General features: G+C 35.4%; 1 long non-coding RNA gene across 1 annotated transcript; it reads right to left on the bottom strand.

The window, feature by feature from the left end:
• Positions 1 to 2,116: 2,116 nt before the first annotated feature.
• On the bottom strand, positions 2,117 to 3,565 carry LOC110928379. The gene is made up of 3 exons (XR_002586330.2): positions 3,430 to 3,565; positions 2,901 to 2,954; positions 2,117 to 2,398 (listed from the first exon to the last, which is right to left on the bottom strand). It is a non-coding gene; the product is annotated as an uncharacterized LOC110928379 (long non-coding RNA).
• Between the last annotated feature and the right edge of the window lie 15,585 nt (positions 3,566 to 19,150).

Here is a 19,150-nt window from a genome sequence, read left to right as displayed (position 1 = left end):
ATCTTCTATCGTGAATTTACAATTTCTACAAACCTCATGTAACATATAAATCTTACTGTCGGCTATTTCTACTTCTAGAGGCACTGGCATTCGTTCGATTTTAAAGGAAGGATGTTGTATAATTTCATTCGAAATAAATGACATAGTAGCTCCAGTATCGAATAGAACATAAACCGGTATGGAATTTAGTAAAAAGATACCTGAAATCACATTCGGGTGAGACTTGGCCTCTTCAGACGTAATTTGGAACATTCTCCCTTTTGCCCTAGAACCTTCTTGCTTCTTATCTTCTTTTCTGGACTCTTGTTGAAGCTTTGGGCATTCAGATTTGATATGCCCCTTTTCGAAACAATTGAAGCAAGTCTTCGGGCTAGTTGGACATTGATAAGACGAATGCCCTTCTTTACCACATTTGTAACATCCCTTCTTGCCCAATAAACATTCTCCCGTATGGAGTTTCCCGCACGTCTTGCAGGGAGTTATTCCACCTTTTGACTTATCTTTCTTTCCGTGATCTTGAAACTTTCCCTTTTTTGATGGACTCGAACTTGCACCCTTTTCACTTGGCCTCTTTTCACCACGCTCTTCTTGCCTTTTAATCTCAATCTCTCTATCCCGTGCCAAGTTAATAAGCTCGTCGAGGGTCTCGCATTTCGATGGAGTGATAAATTCCCTGAATTCTGCCTTCAATATGCCATAAAAGCGATTGATCTTCATTCTTTCAGTCTGCACAAACTCCGTGCAAAACTTCATCTTATCCAAGAATATACCAGATATCTCATTTATCGTCTCGTTTTTCTGCCTGAGGCGTAAGAAATCTTCTTGAATCTTATCAATGGCTGACTGAGGGCAGTGGTACTTCATGAAGGGTTCCTTGAACTCTTGCCAAGTCATCGTCTGAAGTCTGTCCTCACCTATCTCCTTACTATAAGCATCCCACCAATCTTTCGCTTGAAAGGTGAGTTGTCCCGTAGCAAACATCACTTGGTCCTCCTTATCACATCGACTTCGTTTAAACACCGCCTCCATGCTTAAAATCCACCTCTGGCACACTATTGGATCGATTTTACCATCGTACGTGGTAGGCTTACATGCCATGAAGTCTTTATATGTGCATCGTTGTTCATTGCCTTTACTTTTAAACCCTCCAATTAGTTCTTTCAACTCTTCGATTCTGCTTGCCATCATGGCATCTACCACCCCCAACACTCGGCTCTCTACTTCTTGAGCTATTCGCGGAAGATTGGCCTCTATAACCCCTTCAGCTACTTCCGTGACTTTGTTCTCAAGTGCTTCTTGTCTAACCGCATCATCACCATCATTAACGTTGCTTGCATCAGCCATCTATACAACAGCATATTTTTATTTAGTACAATTTGCAAACTTTTAGCATATCATTGTATATTAGTTCACATTTACTTAATCCACCTCACATGATTCGGCTCATCTCTTCCTACTTTTCACGAATTCATTCTTGTTGAATTCACTAATTGTGATCTCACACGCCCAACGGGCCTTTAACGAATTCTTTTTAATCATCAAATAAGTTCTTAAATTGCCCGGCATCACAAAATATGAAAGCAAGAAAATTTTCAGCTTTCGACATTGCGTAAGCCGTCGGCGACGGCTAGGTTGCCCGTCGGCGACGGGCTCGTGAAATGGGCGTCGGGGACTTTTACCCGTCGGCAGGGTGTTAAGGCGTCGGACAAAAGCATGGCGTCGGCGACGGGGGTCTGGCCGTCGGCGACGGCCAGCCGTTTGTTAACTCGCTGCAGCTTCCCTTTTTATCATTTTGGTTCATTTTAGAGTCCGTTTTCCAGCCACGCTGGTCTCGAGACCTCTTATTCTACCCCAATGTCACATTATAGCATGCATAGCTTAAAACCTTAAACCGTGAACACATTATACATGCTTATACTAAACGAATAGTCAAAGCTTTACCTCGTTGACGATCTCGGAGCAAGCACACTTTTGAGTGAGCCAATAGTTTGAGTTCAAGCATTTCATCCTTGCTCGAATCCCTCAAACCTGGGCTCTGATACCAACTTGTTACGCCCCATTTTTCGCAATTTGGCATTTAAAAATAATTAGGAAAATTTTTGGAAAATTCGGCATGACTTATTCGTTTTAAACCATTAACACCCTGTTATACATACCAAACTTTGATGCTTAACATCCATGACAAAAACCCAAAACAAACAAAGTCTATATTGGACACGACAAGACTTCGACTACCAAGTTTTTACCCAACTTCGAAGTTATCAACATACTACATAGACCTAGTTACATATGACCAAAACTTAACCCATTTTAAAAGACTTAATAACGGAAGCGTGAGGCGGGCGTAATCCAAGTGTGCACGTTCCGAGCCGTCCCATCGCCTAAGTCGAGGATTTTCCTACATTTAAACACCCAACTTTAAACAGTTAGTAAAACGCTTATTTAGTTTACAATACCAACATGGTAATTACGATCATTTACATACTTCCATTTCTTATAAACATTCGATTATTCATTCGAGTGGATATGGCATACAATCTCATAATGAGATTCAAGCATTACGCATTCGACCCGATAACATCGGGTTAATTACCTCTAATTTATATCCTTCATACTATCCGTGCAACGGATTGAACTTTTGCATACGATTTTGCTTACATGACCACCCGTCCTAGACGGATGGTCTCATATCCTTACTCGACCTAGTCATAAGAATCGGTCGGTTCACATAGCTTAGCAAAATCCTTTTCTTTAGCATCAATGAATCCGGAAGGGATTCATCATCCATATACTAACACCACAAATGACTAAAACATAGGAAAATTTCTAATAACAAGGGTCATTCAATATAGTTACTAACGAATAGATAAAGGTAAACTTTCGTATGAAACGGATCATACCTCGGTCTTGTGATCCTTCCGGCTTCTTAGAATTCGAACCTTCTTCCTTCACACCTAAATCAACATGATCATTCATTCGTTTAGTACCCAACTTTCATTCCATCATTTTTCCAATTTACACATAAGTACTCATTCAAGCATTTCATCGAGCACCTAGTAGGCGTTACCTTAGTAAAGCATAGTGTACAACATTTAAAGCATAACTCACCAATTCATCCTATGTGCCATCAATAATCAATCTAATTCTCATAATTCCTTTAATCTACATCAATTTATCTAGCATTTGGGTACTACAAGCTGAAATTTCATACCCAATTACATACATTCTCGATTCCTATAATCTCTATATTCTTAACAAAATTTTCACCAAGTGGGTTTATAGAGGCTTTCTTTCAATTAACCAAAATCAATCATAATTTCTACTCTAGGAAGTACCCTTAACATATAAACAACACAAATCATATCACAATTTCATGGTTGGGTCGAAACCCTAGTTCTACAATTTACCAAATCCAGAGATTCGACTTACCAATTGATTGGGTATGGGTAAATGATCGAAATTCTACCACATGCAACTGATAATCATCAATTCTCCCTTGTCAATTTGGTGAATTTGGTGAGAACAAGGGTGAGCCCTTGTTTTTCTTGTTCTTGGTCGATCCACACACGTACAGTGTGTGGGTTTTTGTGGTTTTCTCCTAATTAACCCTCTCTTATTAACATTTACATATTACCCCCTTTATGTCTTGTTACATTTGAAATTATTAACCTTAAAATCCCCTTTCTAGTATCATACTACCATTCACCCTTAATCATATTATGTTTATTATTATATATCATGTTTTTTTTTTTTTTTTTTTTGGGTGTTACAATATCCAATGCTTTCAACAGAGGTAAAATGCTGGGTGGTAATGTGGTTGTAGGGATAGGAGTTGAAAGAGAAATTGCCCCGGGAGCAGGGCTATAGAACATACTCTCAAGTGAGGGTAATGTATCATAGAATGGTGTCCCTGTGCTTACAACCTGTTCCTTTTGTGAGGAAGCAGGAGGAGCTGAGGCCTGTGGTGGAGATCTTTCCAACTGTTATGAGGAAGTAGCAACAGTGGATGTTGGTGACTTTTGTGTTGTCACAGGAGTTACTTCTAGGATCTCATCTTCCAGAAGGTCCTTTTTGGAGTGTTTGGGGGGCTTTTTGGATTTTTTCTTGATGGTCTTTTTGGTGATATATTTGTGGGGGTTGCACAGCAGTGGTTGTGCTGCTGTGGTCACCAAGAGCAGTGGACTCAACAGCAGAAACCTGAGGAGCAGATGTGGACGCATCTAAAGTTTGCTCAGGCTCCTCAGTTTGTGTTTTTAAAGCTTTTGACTCTGACAACCTTGTAAAAGTTTCAGCAGACAAACTATTTATTTCATAAGGGGCACCTTGGACAAGAACTTGTGCACTGTCGTTTGGTACTTTCTGCTGTAAATAGTAGCTTAAAAACCTTGGAAACAACAGGAATGGTTTTTTCTTATCTTTTATATTATTGACATTTTTAACCAAATTATTGAAAATCTCTTGGGAGTAATTGAAATCTTGTTTAGCCATAATAGCATATCCCAAGTATTGAATTTTCAATGGAATTTCATTGAAAGTTGTTGTTTTGTTTGAAACACACACGAGTAAAGTGTGAAATAAAAATTTCATGGGAGGTGGGAATGCTCCTTTTTGCATAATAGCTTTCGTGCATTGCTCTTCATACCCCATTTCAATCAAATCTCGTTGATACTCTTCTTTAGGGAAAGAGTTTTTACCTGTATGATCGTTCATCTCAAAAACCTCAGATATGGTTTGTTGAGAAATAGCAACCTGAATCCCACCTACTGTTGATGTAATAGCCCAAGGCTTGTTGTCTTGAACTTCTAATTTTGCATTTTTCCAAAATCTCGTAGGGTTTCTTGGTAAATAGGTGCGTTGCAGGTCAACAAAGTTTTGTACTTTGAGGATGAAAGAGCATCGATGATTGAGTGAAAATCTGTGTTTTTACTTGTTTTCTCAAGTGTACACAGATAGTTATGAGGGTTTTTGAGAGCAAGAGCCATGGTGATTCGAAGGAATTTGTGAGAGGAAGAAGAAGATGAAGCGTTTGAAGGAATTTGATGGAAACCGCTTTTGAAAGAATTTTAGAATTTGAAATGGCAGTTAAAACCCTGTTTGGGGTTTTGATCAGGGTTTTATAAAAGTGAAAAGTGAATGCTGACTTGGCAACGGTTACAAAGATCAGACGGCTAAGAACTGTCCATGTCACAACATCTGATGAAAATGGATGACAGTTATTTAGGGAAACCACTGATGGTTAATATCAGTGGATATCAACAATAAAAATGCGAGCAGTGGTTTTTTTTTAACTATCAGTGGATAGCCAACAGTGATTGAAACACTGATGTTTGGACTTAAACAGATGTTTGACCTTAAACAGATGTTTGGCCATAAACAGATATTTGGCCGTAAACAAATGTTTGACCTTAAACAGATGTTTGCCCATAAACAGAAGTTTGGCCATAAACCAAACATCTGTTTAAGGTCAACATCTGTTGACTATTGCTGAACATCAGTTTGACTTTTGATCAACATCTGTTTGAGTTTTGCTCAACATCTCATTTAGTATTCAACAGGAATTTGAATAACTCAATCAGTGGTTTGAACATCTATTTGACTTTTGGTCAACAGTTGGATGGAAACCCATGTTAGATTGAACAGTGTGAATGAATAAACACTAAAGTATCATAAAACTGTGAATGAATATCGTGAAAAGTTAGATATGCTACAACAGTTGAGAGGAGACCTTTGCATTTTAGGTTTGTTTCTTATTTTGATTAACTGTTGATGATGTTGAGAGTTTTTATTGACACTGACATTTTAGAATATGTTAAGATGCATGTTGAGATTATTAAAATAAACTATTACATAGAAAAATAGAAATTTAATGAAATATTTTTAAACTATTACACGTTAGAGTTAACACTTGCTAGGATATCGTAGACTCTGGCGTTTCTCCATGTGATTTCATGCTCTCTTTTGTTTTTCAGGTCAGTTAGCATGTTGCAGATTTTCTGATCCTGTTTTAGAAGTTGTGTCAGAAACTCTTCTGCATTCTTCTGGAAATCTGATGGAGGTGAGTGGAGGACTTCATCGAGCAATGCTATGTTGTTCCAGGTTTTGTTGTAATTAGTGTCATTGATTATGTCGACTTTCCTGTTTAGTTCTTCGTCTGTTCTTTTTTCTTTGAGTGACCACATCGAGAATTGGGTTTTAACATCGCTGGTGTCTGACCAGTGGTAGAAGCGGAAGTTTGCCACGTAGATTTTTGTTGGATTTTCTGATGTGGAACAAATTTTCACAGACATTGATTTGTAGGACAATTTGTTGATGTTTTGAATCAAAAGTAATCATCGGTCTTTTATAGAGTTTAAAAACGCGTCTACATGGTATATGAAGAGGTTAATTGTAATTATGATAATCTGCTTTTGTTCTTTGAACTTCGAAAATTTGTCCCTTTGGTTTCTTGGTATTTAATTTTACAGTTTTCCCATAAAAGTTGGGGTTTGAAAAGCTTTTTGCATTTAAAGACTGCTGTTTTGAAATATACATTAATATGTTTATATTAAATCTACACGTTTTGATTGATTAAGTATATAAACTCATAGCCACTTCGCCTGTTTTTCATCACGTTTTCCTATGAAGATATCATACTTTCAGGAAAGTCGAGTAATATAGTTTATTGAAATGGCGTCATTCACTTCTGTAAAATCAGATGATTTAAAGCAGTGTTTTGTCAGGCAAATCGAGGAACGGGTGTATGAAGATAGGGCTACTCTTCAAGAGCTGAAGAGATGTTTTGATGGATTGCAAGTTGGCCTGTTCACGAGACAGTAGGTTTCCAAAGATCTTATGCAGATGCCTTCAACTTCTGTTCGTGAGCTTTGTGTTGTAAGTAAAATAGAGTGCGGTGATAGAGACGTGGAGTTCATGGCGATGCTAAAGGACATACATCGAGAGGTTCAGCAATCGATGGAGTTGAAGCTCAAGTTTCTTAATTCTTGTTGTTATTGTTAGATTTGAAGGTTTAGTTGTTCAGTATGTTATGTAATTATTGGATAAATTTTAATCTTATCAATCTATGTTGCATTTGTAGGAAAAAAAAGAGAGAACGTCAATTTTATATTACCATTTTGCATATTTTGAATTTCAAAAGTTATTGATATTATCAGTAATTACTGATTTGATTTGAAAGCAATTGTCATCATGACTTTTCGAATTTTTATTTTAACTTTAGTTAAGAGAAAATAATCGTCAATTTGAAATTCCCATTTTGCATATTTTCAATGTCTAAAGCACAAGAAATTAGCATTAATTACTGATTTGATATGCAACAAATTGTCATCAACAATTCTTCTTATTTTTTATTTTAACTTTAATTTTTATCACCAAAACCATGTTGGAGGAACTCTTATCTCATTGGAATGTAACGATTAGGTAAAATGGTAATTTCATTGTAATTCTAGTTTTCATTTGATAATTTCATTCTATCATTAATTAACCACATCAACAATAAAAATGTGAGCAGTGGTTGTTTTTTAGGGAAACCACTGATGGTCAATATCATTGGATGTCAACAATAAAAATGTGAGCAGTGACTATTTTTAGCTATCAGTGGATAGCCAACAGTGATTGAAACACTGATGTTTAGTCAGTCAGTGGTCAACATGAAGAATAAAGAAACAAAGGTTGTCTTTCAGCAGTGGATAACTTTTAACAATCAAATGTTTGAACCAAAATAGTGGTTGTAATAGATTTTTCAGGATTAATGAAAACTATCATTTTTAACTATTTTGAAGAGTGTTAAAATATGAGAAGACAGTGGATCTGGTTAAACATCTGTTTAGACTTAAACAGATGTTGGGGCTTAAACAGATGTTTGGCCTTCTATATCAGTTGTTTGGACATAAACAGATGTTTAACCTTAAACAGATGTTTGGCCATAAACATATGTTTGGCCATAAACAAATTTTTGGCCTAAAACAAATGTTTGACCTTAAACAGATGTTTGCCCATAAACATTTGTTTGCAAAAAAAGACCAATTTCAAGAATACTATACCAAAAAATCAAAATGATGAGCTTAATAATCATCCAAGTGTACTTCATTTTTATTTATTAGTATAAAGATCAAACCACTGTTCTATTTATAATACAGATCAAACCACTGAGGTGATGTGATAAATACTGTTACATCTAAACACTGTTGTGATAAATACTGTTACATATAAACAATGATGTGATAAATATTGTTACATATAAACACTGAAGTGATATGACATCTAACAACCTAATAGACTATAAAACACTGATATGATAAATACTGTTACATATAAACACTGTTAACATAAACAAAGGTAGAATATCTGTTTTTTATGCTGAACCACTGTTATTGGGCAGTGGTTCACCTTTGGGTTTGTCTAAGGTTTGTCTCGAGAGATAAACTCTAGGGTTTGTCTCGAGAGATTGTAATTTTGTCATCACCGGCGTCACCGACGAACATGAACAATTCAGATCTACAAAATTCCATCAAAAATCATTTAGATCAGTTGCTGAAATTACGAACAGTGTCCATAAACCGATCAATGAGCATCAATTAACCGCAATATAACCGAATCAGAGGTGGAAAATTGGAAAAAAAAATTCCAGATTCGAAACTCCGGTAAGTAGTAGATTGTTGTAATTAGAAGAATCAAAAACATATATAACGATTAAAAAATGAATACAAACCTGCGAGTCGAATCAAGACTCGAATTCTCATCCTTCTATGTTGCATCCCACCCTCTCGTTGCTCCTGACCCTAATCTTTCACCTAAACGAAAAACATAAACTTGCCTTGAAGATAGATTGCAGAGGATTCAAGGAGAAAGAAGGGGAAAATTAAGAAAGAGTGAAGGAGATCTGAAAGAGGGGAGTGGTACTTTTGGGCGGGAAAATGGAAAAAAGGATGGCCTAATCTACTGACACGTGGCCCAAATAACTTTCATTTCTTACATAATATATATATATATATATATATATATATATATAGGGTGGGGTTCGGCTACAAAGTCCATTTTTCCTACCAAGTGTACAAAGTCATAAAAAACCACAATTTTAGCCATAAAACATACTCAAAACCCACAAATAACATAGTGAATATCACTAAAACACAATATCCAAACCCTAAGAGTCCTTAAAAACCCACAAATAACATAGTGTTTTATGGTTGATATTATGATGTTTTATGACTTTTTACACTTTGTAGGAAAAATGGACTTTGTAGCCAACTCCCACCCTATATATATATATAGAAGGATTGGGTAAATTAAATCAGAACTACCTCTAGTTGAGAGAACCATAAGAACCTATCCTAGCCTTTTATCTCCTATTGATGTAAGGTTGAGATTTATTTGATGATTAAAGCATGTGGGTCTTACCTTTTTATTTAAAAATAATATATTGTACTATAAGGGTAAAAAAGACTTTTGTAAGCTAATGCTTTATTGACTTTTTGGCATTACTCATGTCCATCATGTTTTACATTTTAGATCCATTAAATCAAAAAAAATTTCACCACACATTTAAATTCTACATAACAACTAAAGTTTTTAAATAAATAAATACCTATGTAACAAAATATTTACATTGACTTAAATATTTACACTGTCATAAATCACGACAAACGTTAAAATAAATATACACATGTGGCGTAAATCACAAAAAATTAATAAAGCCAAGTCGTTCTTCATCGCCCCGAGATCTGCACATGTGCCAACAAGAAACCACAACAACTTCGTAGACACACCACACCCGCGTAACACAAAAGCAGAAACGATAATAAGAAACAAGCAATTAAACAGTTAATCATAAAACCAACAATATCCAAACACAAAGCGTACGAACTCCCCGGCAACGGCGCCAAAATTTGATCAGAGTGTCGCGCCACGATCAAAGATAATATTTATATGCCCTAAGTACCCTTAACAATGCGCTAGTGGTAGTAAGGGGTCGAACCACGAAGAGTTTGTGGTTTGTGTATGGACGAGATTGATTTTAAGAATGTTGTCACTTTATGAAGCTTGCTAATGGTTTTACTTTGATTAATTGTTTGGTTGAAAAGATGTCGGATTGCACCGACGATTTGTTAAACTAATTAACTACTAAAAACTTGCACGATTGTAAGAAACTTGGTTTGATAATGTAACACAATAATTGAGAAACAAGGTTCACACCCGGTTCAACAATTGCAAGCCTAAGGTTGCTAAACAATTTTAAATTGATTCAATTGAATATGTCATTAACGGGTTTCTATCACAAAGCGCAGGTACCAATTGCTATCAGCGCATATAACGGACCGCAATGCACTTTGTTACCTCGGACAAGTAAAACCTCTTGAAAGATAAAGCATAAATACACAAGCTTATTTCGCAAAGTCAAATTTTATAATCATTCGACAATTCACAAATATAGTTACACCGGGGTGAAACCCGCGAGAATTAGCCGCTCATGGTGAACGGAACTTGATCAACGATTGATGAGAGCTTGAATGTTGAATTCTTGAAGCTTCGAAAGTGATGGTGAGGAGGATTAGGGTTTATGGTGAATGGTGATGGTGAATGGATTGAAGAGATGATAATGATGATGGTGAATTAAGGTTAGAATCGATTGATGGAGGATGATTGTGGATGAATCGGATGGATTAGAGATGGATTGGGTGAGGTTCTTGGCTCCAAGAATGACTTCAAAACTCAAACAAAACGTAACTCCCCGAAAATGGTCAAAAACTAACCTATAAGCCGTCCCCAAACCTTGGAATGTGAAATTTCGCGATCAGGATAAGGGAGGGGCGTCGCCGGCCATATAGGGTGTCGGCGACGATGCTTGGTTGTTGCAAATTCCTTTGACGGCTAATCCTACTGTCTACGAGCCAAGCCAGCCGACGGGATTTTATTGGAGGCGTTGCCTACGGCCCAGGAGGGCGTCGGCGACGACCCCTCTAACCTTGGGTTTCTGTTTTGTCCGTTTCTCGCTTCCAATTGACCCGTTTTCTGTCCCGATGCTCCGTATAGCTCCCGAATAGCTCCGTAAACTCCGTTAGACCTACAAAAAACAATTCCAATCAAAAGTAGGCTATTCGAAATTGAAAGTTATGTAAAAACATCAACTTAAACATCCTAGAACATCGGTTTTTGACCACTCATCAGATGACTTCCTAGACTTACACAGTCTGTTTGTTTTTTGGTACCCTCGATGGGATTTCATCCACGTCCCCAAGTCACAATATAGCAGTTGGTCATATGTGAGCCGTTGGTCATATGTGACTGTCACACTCTACACCGTGTGTAGAAACCATGAAGCGTGACGTATTGTTCAAAGAGACCAAGGCAAAAAATAAAATTACTATTAAATACTCATAATCGAGTTACAACTGTTTTTAATCAAATCAAACAAACTGACATAACAACTTGTCCTACAAAAATAAATAAATCACTATCTTGATTATTTAGATATTTGGGCAGCCCTATGTGTGCACGTCTTGATCTCTAAGCATGATTACCTGAAACATGTAGAAAACCGACAACTACAAAATAGTTTGTGAGAAACATACGTTTATAAAAAGCATAGTAAACATGGTGTACAATTCATACAAGTATTATATCATATAAAAAACGTTAAGTAAACAATCACATGATATGATGAAGACAATCAAACCTTGGGACATAACTATGTGGCTCAACCCCATGATGGTTGACCAAAGAATGATACGGTTTTCAATCATTCTAACAATGAAGATGGATGGGTTTATCAATCCTATAAGCCTATACACTAACAATTATAGACTGAAAATCCTCATAATTTTTCATTAACGTTTGCTATTTTTGAAACATAATACAAAATCATCACAGAAAATTGTTAGATTTTCTTTTTTTCCAAAAAGTAATCATTTAATGGTTAATCAATAATTCTTTCAATTAATATAACCTAAATCATCATCGTAACATGTATAGATAGTCATTTTTAACAATATTAGGGTCTAACATTAATCGTCAAAATGTGCAAGCACATCATCAATCGCAAGGTGAGATTAATTGTCCCTTTTTACCATTTTATCGTTTTGCGATGGAACATATATCATTTTTATCAAAATACAATTCAAACGTTAAACAAGTGATTTCATAATATACACTATATTTTAAACAAGTCGTCATGATAATCGTTTATTCTTTACACAATCATTAACTTTTTCAAGACAACGGTAGTACAATTGTAAACCTATAGGATTGACAAACCTATCCATCTTCATTGTTGGGATGATTGAAAAGCATATCATTCTTTGGTCGATCATGGGGTTCAGCCACATCGTTAGTTCGTGGGGTCTGGTTATGTTCATCGTATCATGTGATTGTTTATGTAACGTGTTTTTAGGATATAATGCTTGTATTAATTGTATATCATGTTTACTATGCTTATTTTGAATCTATGTTTCTCACTAAGTATTTTCGTTGATAGCTTCGTACATGTTTCAAGTAATCATGTATAGAGATCAAGACATGCACACATATGGCTGCCTAGATATCCATATAATCAAGACAATTATTTATTTTTCTATTATGTGTTTTTGTGGGACAAGCTGTTATATTAGTTTGTTTGATTTAATTTACAACAATTGTAATTCGATTATGAGTATTTAATAGTAATTTTCTTTACTGTCTTGGTCTCATTTAACAATATGTCACGCATCGTGGTTTTCGCACAGGATGCATGGTGTGACAATGACCGTTGACAGTACTTTTTCTAATTAACCGAATTCATTTTCCTATTTTCTATTAAAACCAACATTAACCTTGTAAAATTGACACCATTTTCATGCAACACACTTTTACACCATTCTACAACATTTCTACTCACTCAAAATTTTCTACCATGGATCCAAACATCCTAAACACTCCGAACCGACCATCATTTACATCACCCGTCTACCCAACAACACCTGTAGACCCCGCTAATATGTACATATTTCCAGGATTTAGTCAAGCTCGAAACGCATGGCAAATTCAAATTCAAATGTAAGTTCAACATCAAATGCCACTAGTTCAACCACTCTAACAAGTCAAGCGCGGTTTCATTTCTCTAAGCCAAGACAATTTAGAGGAAATTATACCCGAAACCAAACCACAAAAAAATAAATAAGAAAAAGGGGAAAAGGCGATGGAATTGGAGAGGCTTCAGTTGGATCAAGAACGACACAAATTGGAGTTACAAAAACATGAGTTGGAAGAGTTTAAAATCATGATTGTCGTCATCTAGATACTTCCTCCTACAGATCGGGCAGTGATGGTAAAAATGAAAGACAAGATTGCGGAAAAATGGCTAGTGGTGTGAGTTTTACACACAATTAGGAGTTTATTTTTAATTATATAGTTTTTTTATTAAAAAAACTATGCACTTGTTTTTTTTTTTCTTTTGAGATTATATGTATTATTTTTTTTAATTAGTGTACTTATTTAATTTTAATGATAATTTTATTTTTATTTATTATTTTAACAAAATTAAATTAAATGAACTATTGTAAAAATAAAATAAATATTAAGGTATCTTGGAAACCATATGGGTAAAAAATATATTACAATATTACATATGATGCATGTGATATACTAAAACTCACACATGGTGACTAGTTAGCTCTATCGAAGAATTAGTATGTGTGTTCTTGGTGGAAAAAAATTAATTTATATAAAGTGGTTTTGAATACCATCACTAGTTCATGAAGGTTAACTAAAATCAATACTAGAATTAGTTCAAAACAAATATGTGGTTAAAATAAGCTTAGTATGCCAAATGTGTTCGATATTTTGAACGTACAATCAGAAGTGATACAGCTTGGATTGATGAATTTTACACCCCTAAACGAGTTGTTTGGGTGTAACCAATGTATCAAAAGGTCTAATTACATTTCTAGATGTTGAAATGAGTTTGATTGGAAACTTGTAGTTAAATAATGTATCAAATAAGGTTAATTGAAGTTAGGTTAGTGAAAAGTTTGTTTAATGGACTAAGGATTATATATACGAAGGTGAGTACATATGACATTACCAAGTCAACAAAGCTTGGAGACAAACGTGCAAATGAAAGGATATATATACGAAGGTGAGTACATATGACATTACCAAGGATTATAATGATGTTACATGTTTGTTTAAGGATAAGTACTGTGAAATTTGCTTGTTAATTCAATTATTTGCGAATATGTTTTTAGAAACGGGTGCAGGAGAAAACGCTCTAAAGTGTAAGAACGGTGAGAATGCGTCCTGATGGAACACGTGGCGCGGGATATCAGGGTGGGAGGGGCTTTTTGTCTTTTTAATCTTCTTTTTTTCGAATTTCGTGTGTCACAATGCTGCTTCATTTTGGCGCCTAAGATTATTTTGGCGTTAATTAGATTCAACAACTACCTGGCGTTTTACTGTTTTTTCAGACCTGTCTCGTTGAATTAATTGTTTTTGTGTCACATAGATAATTTTTTGGCGTTATGGCGTTCCCAGTTGAATTAATCCCATATATGTTATAAAGGTATATTTTTTGGCGTTCATGGCATTATCCTTCATTACCTTTCATTAGTATTTCATAAGATTACAATAAGACGAAATCAAAACAAACTAATAGTCTTCTGTGTAAGGGATTACATCAGAGATGTACCCATCGCTTTGTTCCTCACTTTCTTCAGATTCATCATCATCATATTTTGCATTGGCGTATAACGCCATCATCTCATCTCTTCTTTGTTGCAGCCTATACTTAAATATCATTGCAACCCTGGATCTTGCATCGTTCGAAGGTGCTAAATCACAGAGTTGTTCAAGGAGATGTAACCTCTTTGTCTTCAACATTTCCTCCATCGGCAATGAATATTTCACCCCGTGTCGATAAGTCACTTCAACCGTTTCTGCTTCTTCATGCACCACCCAACTGCTAACTGTTGGTAGAGGAGTATTGTCACAACCCCCGACCCCTGCCCGAGAGCGGCCGGTCGTGAGCTACTCAGAGCGGGTGGTATCGGTATTTATTAATTTGACAGCGGAATACATCAGGACCGTAGTTAGAAAATATTTTTATCAGAGTAAAACACCAAACTTTTATAATAACAATTCATGGGAATAAAACCCAAATCCATTTGACAATACATTGATAGGGATAAACCCTAATTATGTAAAACAAAATGTCTTCAAGCGAAATGAACTACGTTTTCTGTGACAACTGGCAAATAACTGGTAATTCCGTACAATCTAATCACTATTTATACTTCTAAATCTCATGCATTTAGCGTAATTTAATTACGTAACTGTGTCGTGTACTGGATAACAGTGTTAGGACAAGAAATCAAAGCTAAAACATATGTTGGTTTTAGTCGTAAGGCAGAACCAAACAAACAATGTCCTAAAAGTGTTGGTAGAAAGTGCTGCGTGCACTATTCACGGTTACACTATTCATGCCAGCAAACCGTGAAATTAGACCGAAACACTGTAAAACGACACTCAGACAACATAACTGAGTCCATTTACATAAGAAAACATTGTTATGAAAACATGTCTTGCAAAGATATAAGACTTTCCAGTATAACGCCCTAATCTCAAAAATGTCCGTTTCGGCTTAAAATATAGTATTTTTAACGCGTCCGAACCTATAACAAAGCATTTCCGGGACTTCGGAATAATGTCAATTGATGAAAAACATACTAAAACAATGAGATGATATCAAAGGAAGGTTCATAATCACAAGTTTCCGGCGTTACGCCGCTATGCACTAAACTAGTTCGTTAGCGACTCGACAAACTAGTAAGCGAAATTTCCGTCATCGTAGCAACCAAATGGAAACTCTAGTGAATTAGTTAAGCTAAATTTGGGACTCGTAATCACTTCATACAACTTTCGGATGCAAGAAAACAACTTAAGGAAAATACTTGTCGGTGCGGCGCAAAAGCACCTTTATCCAACCGACGACCGAACGAAAGACATTTTAAGCGTCGGGATGCACTTTTTAATAGTTGGACAAACTATTTAGTATTAATTAAAGTCCCAATCCCTAATTACTCCACAAATGATGTACTTAAAACCCTGAACACCCCACACCTCTTAATTACCAAAATATCTAGTTTTTAAATATTTTTTTTTATAAAAAAAAATTTTTACACTTACCCCCCCCCCATTGCTTGATTTCGGTTTTGGTGGGTCCCACTAGACCCACCACTTGCTTTAGTTGTTGTTGGAAGATGATGGAAGGCATGGAGCTCTAGATATGTATCATGACTTGAATAACTTGTTGTTATAAACTTCCACCATGACCATCACTTATTAATTATTCATTTCACACTTTTCCAAGAAAGTAAAACCCCCATTTGGAGACACATTTTCGGCAGCCATAAGAACAACCAATATCACCTTCATCTTCACTTCTAAAACACTCCATTTTCACACAATCTAAACCCTACAAGACCATAAACACATGGATTATACATAAAGAAGCATTAGGAGCTTTCTTTGGAGCTTATCTTTCTTCTAATCTTCTTATTTAGCTTGTGCACTTTGTGAGTCTTCTAAACACAATTTTTTATGCTTCTTAATACTAGTTAATCATAGAAGTACAAGTTGTTGTTCTTGAAATCTAAGATAAACTTAATCAAAAACCCTAAACATAAGCATAAAGATCACTAAATATAACAATCATTATGTGTTTACTTGTTATATTTATGTTGATTGTTCATGAAATTTATAATGATTATGTTGTTTAGTGTTAATATGTTCATGTGATCTTGTTGATTATGATATTTTTTTTGTTGTGACTAGTAGCTTAAAGTCTATATTTATGATGATCATGTTGTTAGTATCATGTAGTATTTTATATTTATGTTCATCTTATCATGATGAACATAAATATGTGATTTAAACATGGTTATGTTTAAATCAAGAAAGATCATCAACTTCAAAGATTATGAGCACTTGTATATAAATTTGATTTAGTGATTCTTGAAAGATTAAACCAAGAATAATCATGTGACAAGGCTTTTAACAACACTAATGAACTTGATTTTTGACAAAAAAAAAATATAAGTTATGTGATATTAATTATCAAAAATGTTATGTAAAAGTCTTTGGAATTTTCTACACAAAGATGTGTGAATCTTTAAAAGTGAAAAACAATTTATAATCAATTTTATGTAAGTAATTAACTTAATAAATGGTTAACTTTGAAGACTTGAAAGTTTAAGCAAAATAATGCTCATGAGAATCTTTGAAGGAATAAATATGATTAGTGATGCAAACATAAGTTTAGTGATGTTTGGAAATTCATTGTTGATTTAAACGCGTTTTTGTAACGTGGGAAACGTCATAGTTTAGGGGAAACTATGGCGAATTTTTATAAAAATCTAATCGCGATTAAAGAGGGGATTAAAGGGTGATTAACAATGTTAAACGCGATTAGTGGTCATAAACGTCGTTTTGGAAAATCTAATGAGAATATTTAAGTCTTAAATATTCAATAACTTTTATGAACTTAAACTTATATTTTTACAAAAATAAATGGGTAAAAATATAACAATGTGTAAATATAATTTTTGGTAAGAAAAATTATATATTTTCGTTAATTTGCTAAGTGCTTGCAATGTGTGCTATATATGTGTAGGTATTAGATACCTATAGGGTGATCAAAATAAATACACGTACATGTTCCTACATTGTCCAAGAAATGCTAGTAAAATCAAATCGGACAATTAAATAAAATAGCCGAATTGGAAATACATAACACTTGATTATGACAATTTGGGCGTATCGACACCGTAAACAAGTTACTACAAAGTCGAGTCTAAAATAACATATTTTGGACGTTTAAACGAGCACATATGTAAGTGACCTATAACAAGAATCCGGAAAGTCGAAAACAATAAAAATTACCAAGTATTTTTCATAGGAAAAATGAACTTATTTAAGTTTGCTACTTGGTAACATTTTGGTAAAAATTGCAAGATTATGTTAATGGACTCATGAAGTTAGAATTGGGCCTATCAAAGTTAGTAATGGGCTAGGCCCAAATTCCTTAATACATGGGCTAGGGCCCAATGGCAATATAACATGGGCTCGGCCCAATAACAATAAAAGACATGGGTTAGGCCCAATAACATAGATAACATGGGCTCGGCCCAATGACATGGGCTCGGCCCAATAACATTAAAACATGGGTTAGATACGATAACATAGATGACATGGGCTCGGCCCAATGACATGAGCAAAGGCTCAGTGACATGCCTGCACTGCACGAGAACGTGTGAAGAACGAAGCCGATCACACATAAGTCAATACACATAGAATACATGAATACGCTTATGAATTCAATATGTATAGAATATATGTATATACATAACAATCGAGCGAGTAAACTATCAACGCTCTAAAATACAAAGTTGTTCCAAAGATAACAAACGAGAACATAATAAAGAATTCAAGATGAACAACTTGTACGAGGTCTGAAAGACCTAGTGTCTAACGAGATTAGTACACATGTAGGTTATTGACACGTACGTACGGACGCTCACTTCGATATCATAATACACGGAACGCAAACTTGTGAGTTCATGTCCCCCTTTTCTCTTAACTGTTTTCGGATTTATAACTCTCGGGGTGAAATACATGTTACATATGTTTCAATGGTATGATTTGTCTATGAAATGAACTATTAGATCATGTGAGCATAGGCTGAAACTGAAATGCCAATAACTCTCATAAGAAACATGGACAAAGGTTAGATCTAACGGGTACGGCCGAGCCCCACTCATGGTCCATTTATGACTACTTAGAGTGCTTTTGTGTCCCAGTCGAGGTGATTCGACAACGGTCAAGGGGATTTGACACAGTCAAGGTGATTTGACACAGTCGAGGTGATTCGACACAGTCGGGGGGATTCGACACAGTCGAGGGGATTCGACACAGTCGAGGGGATTCGACACTAATAATAGCCCACTCGGGTTGGGTACTCCCTATGTTTTCACATATATTAATGTCCTTGCAAAACATTAATTGATCTATTCATAGACGCTTTACATACTTGTTTTCAAAGGAATCTCTCAAATGTTTACAAGTTTATTGGAACTCATATAAAACGCATGAACTCGCTCAACTTTTGTTGACTTTTTAAAACTAC

Source organism: Helianthus annuus, chromosome 3 (assembly GCF_002127325.2).
Source record: "Helianthus annuus cultivar XRQ/B chromosome 3, HanXRQr2.0-SUNRISE, whole genome shotgun sequence".
NCBI classification, from domain to species: domain Eukaryota; kingdom Viridiplantae; phylum Streptophyta; class Magnoliopsida; order Asterales; family Asteraceae; genus Helianthus; species Helianthus annuus.
The sequence above is the reverse complement of the archived record's forward strand: the minus strand, read 5'-3'. Positions and strand labels throughout refer to the sequence as shown.